We start from the raw sequence: 10,762 nt of genomic DNA, 5'->3' as shown, positions 1-10,762 counted from the left end.
TCTTTTCTTTTTTTTAAATTATCGAGAAACGGGTTTAATCAATTACCAATGATTCTTTTTCCCCATAACTGATTGAAGAAGAACACCCGAATGTTATGTAACATGGCTACTCTCGTGTAAGGAAACTACCATTGAAAGGGTCAGATCCTGTTATTTAGGGGTATTTTTCCTCTTTCAGTCTTCATGTAATTGATAATCCCCTCCCTTCAAAACCAAAATTTTTAAAATACAATTCATGAATGGGGAATGATAGACGAATGGCCCGGCGCTTCTCGCTTGTTTAGTGCTCGGCCTTCGCTGTACTGAAAAACGCCAAAAAATAACGCCCAGGTGTTATGCGGGGTAGTAGACGAACAACTACTACGTTTGAAAGCTATGTGGTTGTGCTTCCTTTAAATCACGATTAATTTATTTTATTTATTTCTTCAGTTCTCTAGGCCATTCGAAAAGAAAAACCTTTGACCTTCTATTGAAATAATCCTTATGAGATTACCCTCTTTAAGCTGGATATTAACTCCCTTCTTCGAAAAGCTGTATCAAAATAAATCTTAATTCCGTAATAAAAATATCGTGGTCAGATAATTGGTTTTGATAACCGCTGAGGGGTGATTTTAAACTAGAAGCTTTATTGTTAGTTACATTAATCTTTTACACAAGCAAATTTTAAGCAATAAATGACACCGGCTGGATGCAAGGTGGATATGAAATGATATTTATTCGTTTTGTTCTGAATGGGCGGCCTACGTGACTTTGGTCGTCTAGATGCAATTCCAGTTTGTTTGTAAAGCTTCCCAAAAGTTGTTATGTTAGTCGCCTTGAATCGAAAGGATCTTTCGTTACTGATATCGGATAGCGTAAGTATATCGCCTGGTATTTTTATGCGTGAAACCTATAATAACCTATTAGCAGCTACCCTGCATACTTTGTTGAGTAAGAGGTGATAATACTTCCTACAGGTGACATCACAAAAGGGGGAGTCATAATACGGCTGACCTTTTTCCTGTCATTCAGTAAATGTTTCACATTTCTCCACTGAAACATTTTCAGACACACAATGACATGAACTGAGTTAATTGCTACAACGCAATTAAGAATATAAAACTGCTACACATAGAACAATACAAGGAAATACCGTCCTTCACTAGCAATCGAGTGCCAAAGCCAATTTCAAGATATATAAATCTAATATTGCGCCATTTTCTGGCGATCATACGATCCTGTTATAATGGGGAAAACATATTTTGTGGCACTCGGGGCAGTTCTCCTGATCAGTCTCAACGCTGTAAAAGCAGAGCAAGGTAAGGACCTACATTCTCTAGTATTTTGTAATGGATATAAGTTCTCTTGAACGAAAAGCCCTTTGCGACATTAACGCTAGGCGACTGAGAATAGAATCGAAAATGGCTATATTTCCGTAAAGAAACTACTAACCCAAATTATCTCGCAATGTGCAGATTGAAGCTTCCACTAACCTTCAGTGTTCCTATGTTTTACTGCCTGTTCTGAAAACATTTGAACTAGTTCAATAGCTGAGTCCAGTAGGAATCGTAATCATGATTTAATGATTGTGATATAACGTGACTTCAAGTTAAGTCATGGCTTATGCCCTGTGAGATAGCTGTTGAAGGTCGATCATTGACAACGAAGGGAGTTTGACAAAGTTTATACCAGTGGTTTCCATAAATGGGCCTGAACAGCTGCAACAGTTTTATAGGTGCGCTTGGAATAATAACTGTCTTCAAAAATCTGTCAAACAAAAAAAGCGCTGCGAAATGTAAATGTCACAATCACATATTCCTTCGTCGCATGACCTTTATGTCTAAGCAGCCATTAAGTGATCGAGGAGTTTGAAATGCTGATACCTGGTATATTGTGTAAGGGAGACGGGGGGTCAGAACCGCCTGCTTCCTGCACCCGGTGCTCTCTTGGCTCTCACGCATTTTTATCCCGGTTTCCCCCTTTTTTGGCTTCAAACTCCTTGTTACTCATAAAGCGGTACCCAAACACGCTAAATACATTTTAATTCAGGATAGACACCTTTTCTTCAAATTACCGTTGATCATTAAACAAAATTCAGCAAGCCATAGACCGTCTTCGTTCGCGTGGTCAGCAGTTATGGAGTTTCTTGGAACACAGGACTTTTTCTGTTCACCAACATGGCCGCCGTCTCATCCTTTTGTACACCAATATCGACGCGGTGACGTAATGTGAAAACGATCTATCTGTCGTTGTGATCTATCCCCTTGTCCGGGGGCTTTTTTTGACATAAAATGAAGGAGGGCGGAAGTTTTGGAGGGGGACAAGAGTCGGTGGAATTTAGGAAACCCTTTGTACGTCCTGGGGTTGAAATGAATTCACTTACTAGTAATAATTTCGTTTCTCCTCTTTTAGTTCCAGAACCAGTGGCCTTCTATCCACTTAACAAACAATTTGGAACAGATGATGTGAAGAGAAGATTGCAGATTACTGGTATTTCATACAACGTGTCTTTGACAACAGGACCTTTCAATACCACAGATGGTGCTTATAAGTTTTGGGGGAATGAAAATAGTTACATCCAGTTTCCAAATGGTAACGAAATGCTGGACGTCCAGAACTCCATCTCACTCATGTGTTGGGTTCGACCTGGGGGCCAGGATGGACCATTATTCCAGTACGATAAGAGATATAGAAGTTGGGGGGTTCATATCTGGATCGATAATGGTGGAAAATTCTTCAGTCGAATCGTGGGGGCTAGTCCTGTCAAAATGAACAAACCAGTTGAATCGAGTCGGCGTCTTGAAGTTGACAAATGGGTCCATGTAGCCGCAACTTACAATCATACGACAGGGTTCAACTCGATATATGTAAACGGGATCTTAAACAAAACTCGCAACATTAGTACAGGCTTCAGGATAGCAGCAGAAGGCAAAGAAGTTCGAATGGGTGCTATAAAAAAGCCCCGCAAAAATGGATTTCTAAGAGCCGCAGTGTCTCATATGGAGGTTTACAATGTCTCACTAAATGCAAACCAGATTCGAGCGGTCATGAACAAAGGTAATTCTACGATAAACTTAATCGCATTTAGATTAGAACGCTGAAATTCCATAACAAAACAGTTGTCAGTATCCACATTTTAACTAAACTAACTACTTATTACTACACTCTGTCCTAGACTAGAATTGGAGGATACTTTTGTTGACACACCTACTTTATTTAACAAGATGACATGGAATGTAATATAAGTTTGTAATTTTGTAATGTTGTATTGTAATATCTTCAGTCCATCTTCTTGTGTCATTTATATGGATCTAGCCTCCTTTTTCCCTTCCTTTTCTAAATTCTTTCCTGGTAAATTGCATTATGTTTTCTTCTGCCCGCCTCGATTAGCATAGCTATTTGCGAGCAGAGGATGTTTGTGTGTACATGTATGTTTTTATTCAATTTAATCTAATTTGTAACTGTTATGCAGATCAATAAGCTTCAGACGTAAAGATACTTCCAACGGTGCAAATTATTCCCTGAACTTGGATACAGTCCCTAATTAAGAATTAACTTGGAATTCATACACGTACACCTGTGCATTTGTACTGTACGATCGCGCTTCATTTTGAAACTGTTCTAGTGGGCATCTTAAACGTTCTAGTGCCCTTTCCTGCTTTAGGTCAGCGGAACACTATATATAGTTTAACTATGAGAGAACCGACTCCTTCACCTCTTAGCGAGAATTCAAAAGATAATTCCCCCCCCCCCCCCCCCCCCACCTATAATGGTCCAAAACCACACCCATTCTCTCAACAAACATTAAGTAGCACTGTTATTGGAGAGTCCCAAAACTACAATCTTCTCTTATTTTTCTGATTAAAGATCAGCAATATTATATTGCCCCTCATTTTTTAGCTGAAAAAAAAAAAAAGTTCCGCAGTTGGGTGCTCCTTAATTCTTCGTCGGTTGCAAGTGTATATCTTAGGATTAGAGAGAAACAGAAATGTCTTATCGCTATATAGCTAATTATAAACGCTAACATGTAGTTGCCGTCGAATCTAGTCGTAAACTAATGGGACGATATCTTACTACCCTCGGAAGTCGAAGCAAATCCATCCCCTCACGGTGGTACTAGGAGGAAGTAGACAACCCCTTAGGTTGTAATTAAGTTAATAATTTGCAAAGGTTAAATGTTTAATAGCGCCTTATGGCTCTTGTATGAGTATGGCCGTAATGAGTCCCGGCCCACGAGTTGCTGCAAATATCATTGGAACTCTATCTGGTGGAAGCCCGTGACGTCATTCAGAAAACCACCCAACAGACCGTCATCTTTAAAGCTAATAGACCTTTTGTTTCCCATGCGCTTATGGTATAAAATCGTAAATTAAACAATGCTATAATTTGGGACCACTTTATACTCTTTTTGAACAGAAAAGCAAAGAACCTTCTTTTTTATCTTTAAAATTAAGGCTTGGACTCTTGCACGTATGCCTATGACGTCATATCATGTGGCAACCATGTCTCCAAAGTTTGCCAAATTATGCCCTTGAAATAAATGAGCTAATGCAGTTCAGAAAAAAATTCTGTTCAAGCCTTCGTTGGGGCGGTATCCACTTCACACTCGCGCTGTTTCCGTTTTTCGTTTGTGACTGGGCTAACGACTAGACTACCTTCGCATAGAAAAACGTAGCATTTAACTTGAGTATTAGGTTTTAATTGTCTCTTTTTTTCTTCTCCTTCTTCTTCCTGTTCTCCTTTAAGTGCTCAACGGAACTCCCTGCCACTTTCATCCTTGCCAAAATGGTGGTAAGTGCAAACTCCTACAAGGAAACACTTACCAGTGTCAATGCAATGGGAAATACTCTGGACAAAATTGCACACAAGCTATAAAGGGTAGGAAAATTTTTCTTTTATTATTAATCTGATTGTTATTTGGTTCGACCCGTCAGACGCACAACAGTAGTCACATAGATAACACTCGTTTGAGGGGCAACACTGTAAAGAGTTTATATCGGACTTCTTTACAATTCTTCTCACTTCCAAGAATATTGTTGAAGATATGATATATTTAAATACTTAACAGGCTTATAGGCTGACCAGTATGTCATATAGGTTTGAAACTGTTGGGCACTCCACTTTTCAAATTCCTTTCTTGCGCTCATCACGTGTCAGGAAACTGCAAATTTTGCACCACCTTGGAGCCGCCCCATCTTGGATTGCTTTCGTGCGGTCATGAATTGGGGAAGAAAGGGAATATTACGCCTCTCCCTAAAGTCGATTTTTCGGTCAACTGACAGTGAGGACTTTAGAGGCATTAGTGTGACCCCGGTAATAGCACGAGCTTTTGAAAGGACAATCTACAACATCTTCAATAAGAGAGATATAGAATCTAGTCTAGATGCTAACCAATTTGCCTACAGAACTAGTGGAAGCTGTACTAAGACCCTAATTAAGATGCAACACGAAATTTCAAGCGCACTAGATAATCCGCGCAACAAAGCAGTACGTGAAGTACGCCTATTTACCATGGACTTCTCCAAGGCTTTCGATAATGAAAAATAAGCCCAATGAAACCCCAGTGGTTAAATCGTATAGTAGTTTCCTGTCTGACAGAAAGCAAAGGCTGGTATAGAACGGTAAGGGAAACAATAAGAAACGACAAGAGTCCCTAACTCTAATGTTTGATTCATCACATTAACTTATGATCTAAGAATAGCATATTATAGCATATACGATGGAGGACTACGAGATGATTTAAATTACCCACATTCGTTGTCTAACAGAATATTGGAAAGAGGGTCAATGCAAAGAAACATTTTTATTGACACTGACAATGACATTTTCATCAAGAAAGGGCAGAGAAAACTGACACAGATTAAAAGCATTCACTCGAAAGTTTCTATTCATTTAGGGAGGGAGACTAGATCAGAGATGATTTTGATGAAAATGCATTCACATTATACTAAGGCTGGGGTTTTCTGGCGAGTTGGAAAGGAAACAAGATGTCTTGAAGAACTTTAGGTAAACTTCCCATTGTCTTGTTTTCCTGGCAGGCAAATAAAGAAAGTGGAATAATTACCACATGCCGCCTCGAAAGCTTAATCCATACTGATAAAAAATTATCATCTTGCAGAATGTTTTGATTACAAATTTCTCAACGAGTCCGACAGGGCTATAACATACAGCAACAGCAGTCTTGTCTTATGCGATGAAAAACTATCAGGATGGCATAGATATGGAGGAGAAGCTGGAAATCAAATGCCCAAGTCCTGTGTCGAAAGGCATCGATGTGGCACAGATAGCCCAGGATGGCTCAACACCGCACATCCCGCAGTGACAGATGGGACAATACAGGCCAAGGTGTGCTTTCATGGTTCCTCTGGCTGCTGCGAATGGTCAACTAACGTCACTGTTCGTAACTGTGGAGAATTCTATGTTTATAACTTTCATCCAACACCAAACTGTTCTTTGCGTTACTGTGGCAACGTCACTGAACCTACACAAGGTACAGTTACATTTGCAACTTTTCCTAAACTCGAGAACAATTGTTTTTTTGAAAACAACTGCAAAGACTGAAAGTGTATGAAAAAAAAAAATAAACTCGAATTCTTTCTCCTTTTTTATTACATCACGAATTTTATAACTCCATGTCTCTACTTAATAAGAGAAACGCACTGACATTGTGTTGTAGACATTTCAAAACAATTCTGTTGAAGACTTCCAACAGATGACATCGAGATTGATCCAGGTTAATACTTAATAGTATTAGCTTGTTTTGTTTGCCTGAAGATTGCTTCGCAAGAAGCAAGAATCTCATTGTAGCTACTAAACGTCGTTGAACAATGTGGCCTAATATCTGTCTTTCACTTTGTATTTGTTTTCCTTTTTTAATTGTTACAAATCGTGCTATCTTATTTTTTATCTTATTTTTAGCACCACCACAACCAACAACAACATCCAGCAGTATTGGAGGTAAGGTACTAACTGAGATAATAAACGCGAAGTATTCGTTAAACGCGGACTTAACTTGTTAGTTAGTCTTTTGCACTTAGCAACGACTCGCTGGATGGTAAACTATCTAAGCGTTCTCTGATTCAGATCACAATTTGAGCGAGGTCGTGCGGAGCCCTTCTATCGCTTCATGTAAGGGTATCCAAAACAGTCTTGGATTCTGGATTCCACGCTCTGGATTCCGAATTCCAGGTAGTGGATTCCAGTGTTTGTCAGTGGTGGGATTCCGGATTCCATGAGCTGTATTCTCATGGATTCCAAAGGCTAGGATGCCGGATCCCACAAGCAAAATTTTCCCAAATTCCAGTTTCCTCAAGAAAAATTTCCCAGATTCCGGAATCCGGATTACCTTACTTGAGGCGACTTCCTAGGTTAATTCCAACGTCTTTTAATCTTCTAGTCCAGTCATTTCGGTTTATTTTCAGCAGAATAATTACACTAAGAATGCTTTGCTCGATTGCACTCAAAGCAAAGTAATAGAGCCTATTGGATGGATTCAAACCCTCTGCTGACGAATGGATGGAAATTGAAGGGAAAACGTTTATTTCACGTTCCGTTGACATTAATGAGAAGGAAATTAAAGACTGGAACGTTTAAAATTAGTAAATGTACAGGTCAAACTGCTGAAACTGAGTAATTGACTATCTAATCACTGTGATCTCTGCATAGGATTTACGGCGAGACCTCAGCTCGTCGGAAACACCACAAGAACAATGATAATAACAAAAGAAGGACGTTATTTATTTGTTCTCTAGGAATGAAAGGCTTGAACTTAAATGCACCCAAGTCGATGCTGAAAGTGGGAAGCGTTATTGTAATAAGCTGTACCGTGATTGGTGGACCTATTAGCTTAAACATCACGTGGTTTAAAGAGGATGAGAAGATAGTTCTAAGCCATCGCAGAAAGATTAGTACCGTTGAACACCAATCTCGTTTGACGATAAGGAATGTAATGGCGCAGGATGAAGGAGAATACCATTGTCAAGCAAGGTAAACCTTTTTCTCTCTGCTGAAACTATTGTTTTTTAGGTATGGTGCTGTGGTGTGTGTATTGTTCAGTGCCCTTTAATCTTTTGGCTTACGTTGTTTGGTGATCAAACACTTCCACAACATCAAGGAACTAACACCTCTTTGCTAAACAACCACTTTGGGATTCACCATTCAACTATTCACGGAGCACCAATTCAAATCGCGTGTTCCTGTATTCTCCACTCTTTTTCATGTCATGTGGGACCTTAAGGCCTAGGTGCTGTTTAAAAGGCGAATAATACTATTCACTGGACAAATCTCTATCCAAGGGATAACGCGGCTGTCTTCCCTAGCTTACACACATCTGCTGGATAGTGATTTATCCCATGGACAGCATTATCCGACGGTTGAACAACCGGGTCCAGATCGTTAGCTTTAGTTCATATTTTTCAGTGGGCAACCTAATGTAGATTTTTACGATTAGTTTATTATTATTATTATTATTATTATTATTATTATTATCATCATCATCATTACTACTATTATTATTTAATTAAATGTATTTTTTCTAATCAAACCTTAGTGTTTTTAATTGTAAATAGTGTTTTGACGGAATAGTTTTCTTAAGCGAATTAATTGTAAATAGGATTTTACTAGTTAGCATTGTTATCAATAATATTATAATGATATTTATTAATTAATTATTATTTTTTGCGGGTGGGGGGGGGGGGACTGGGAGCTAAGACTGGAAGATATTTTGTGTAGCCTACAGCCACACCCTCTTTGGTCTGTTATTCCCTAATCAACCGGGGGATAATATTAGTCTTTCGTATATCAATCTGTACCTTTTCGTCGCAAACAAATCTGGAAAGAGTCCAATAATTTTGTTCGACTTCGAAAACAGTACGAGAACAAAGCAATGTCTGTTTCCCAATTAAAGAAATGCATTTAGCCCACTAACGTTATAGGTCAAAACTCAAATTGTTGATTTTTAAAAGATTATTATTTATATCATTTAGACTAGACTAGAGTTCGGAGTGGGTTGCTTTTACATCGATGACAAAAACGATGGTTTTATAACTTTTCTTTTAGCACAGAGAAGGAAAACATCCGGAAATCTCTTACTATTTGGGTTGAGCCAGTACTTGCAATTAATCCACTAGTCACGACCAAACGAGTTGGTAAGTTCTCATCCTTGTGGCAAACAAATCTTAAATAAAAATGAGAATGATTTTTTTTTGTTACCTGATAAATGATTTGGAATAGCGCATATAAATGTCAGCCATTTTTTAATCCTTACCCGTCCTTTAATCAAAAGGGACCTTAACATCCGATGACGGCGACGGCAACGAGAACGTCAAAAAAACAATAGTTTAATTTTTGTACATTTTTTGTACATTTTTCCTGGAGTTAAAATAGACCATTTGCATGATGAAGTGCCGGTATGTACGTCTAAGACTGGAATCCATTGCTTTTTTTTTTTTGAAGCACATTCGTGAATCCAGTGAAATTTAAATATAAGAAAAGCCTCACAAGGAAAAAAGACCCTGAAGGGTTTGGGTAGTACGTAGCAATAAAATGACGTCGTCGGCAAACGGTCTATCCAGTATGTAATGCAAGTAAAAAATGGGAAAAAAACCCTATCACAAATTCTTTCTTTCTTTCTTTCTTTTTCCTGGCGGGAGGGGGGGGGGGGGGGGGGGGGGGTTAAGCATAAACTTATGCTAGTAAAAAAAAAAAAGAAACCAATTTGGTCATTGACATTTTGAAAATGCGGTGCAATAGCAGCTGCAAATTTAGTCACTTACTACATAAGTTATTAATCTGACGAAAAAGTACAGTCACAAAGGACCATTTGCTTGGTGGAGAGACAGGTTTTATGTAGGTGTTAGATCAAGGTCAGATTGTATGCTTGCAATTTAATCCAGAATGTTATCTTAGGCTCTCCAGCCTGTTTTAATGAGCCTTACTGAGATGCTTTTTCTATTAATCTTTGTTTTTTTTTTAGGCGAACAGGTTACATTCATTTGTAATGTGAGCAGTGGACCCAGCAATGTAACTAACCTATCTTTAGTAGAAGTAACAAAGGTTAACAGCAAGCCATCCTACCAGAAAGTGAGCGTCCCGATAACTCACCTACAAATTCCCGAAGGAAGCGAAAGACACGTGAGGCAATTCATCTGTGAGACGGAATATCAACAGCAGAAAGTCAGAAGCGAATTAGCAGAGCTAATCATTGTTAAACTAGGTAAGTTCAGCGGTCATCATACTCAAGTAAAGGACTCGGTGAGGTCGCATTCTAATCACAAACTATTTCCTTTCCCCCTCCTTTTGTTTCTTTGTTTGTTTTGTTTTTGTCAAATAGAACATTACAAGACTGGATCTTATCTCTTTCGTTGTTTTTTATTTGTTCTTTACACAGTCATATTCTGGAAACATTTAATGGGTGCTTGATATTTAGCAGAAAAGTTCTAGCCTTAGAAAACAGACCATATTTTGCCTAATAGCTCGTACCCAGACGTCTCACTTTGAATGACAATTTGCACGCAAAGGAAGGCGGGAAGGGGAAAACGGGCGAGACGTTTGGCGCTTGGCCTCTCATTTTTCTCCTTCCTATAGTCCCTTTCGATTCGTCACCAGTCTCTCGCGTGTCACTTACGTTTTGCGCTCGCCTCTGTACGTGCAAAAAATGAAGGGCCTGAGGAGACTGGATAGACATTTTGCGACGTCACCACTGGTTTCCCCGCGACGTCTGAGGAACGAGCGCCGAAATTCCATGCATATGACGAGTCACTACTCAGATCTGCCGTACTTCTGA

General features: G+C 39.0%; 1 long non-coding RNA gene across 1 annotated transcript; it reads left to right on the top strand.

Moving 5' to 3' along the window:
• Positions 1–4,722: 4,722 nt before the first annotated feature.
• LOC140948638 (uncharacterized) lies at positions 4,723–6,452 on the top strand. The gene is made up of 2 exons (XR_012167064.1): positions 4,723–4,857; positions 6,098–6,452. It is a non-coding gene; the product is annotated as an uncharacterized lncRNA (long non-coding RNA).
• The last annotated feature ends 4,310 nt before the right edge of the window (positions 6,453–10,762 follow it).

This window comes from Porites lutea, chromosome 9 (assembly GCF_958299795.1).
Source record: "Porites lutea chromosome 9, jaPorLute2.1, whole genome shotgun sequence".
Classification (NCBI taxonomy): Eukaryota; Metazoa; Cnidaria; class Anthozoa; order Scleractinia; family Poritidae; genus Porites; species Porites lutea.
This window is presented reverse-complemented; position numbering and strand designations above follow the sequence as displayed.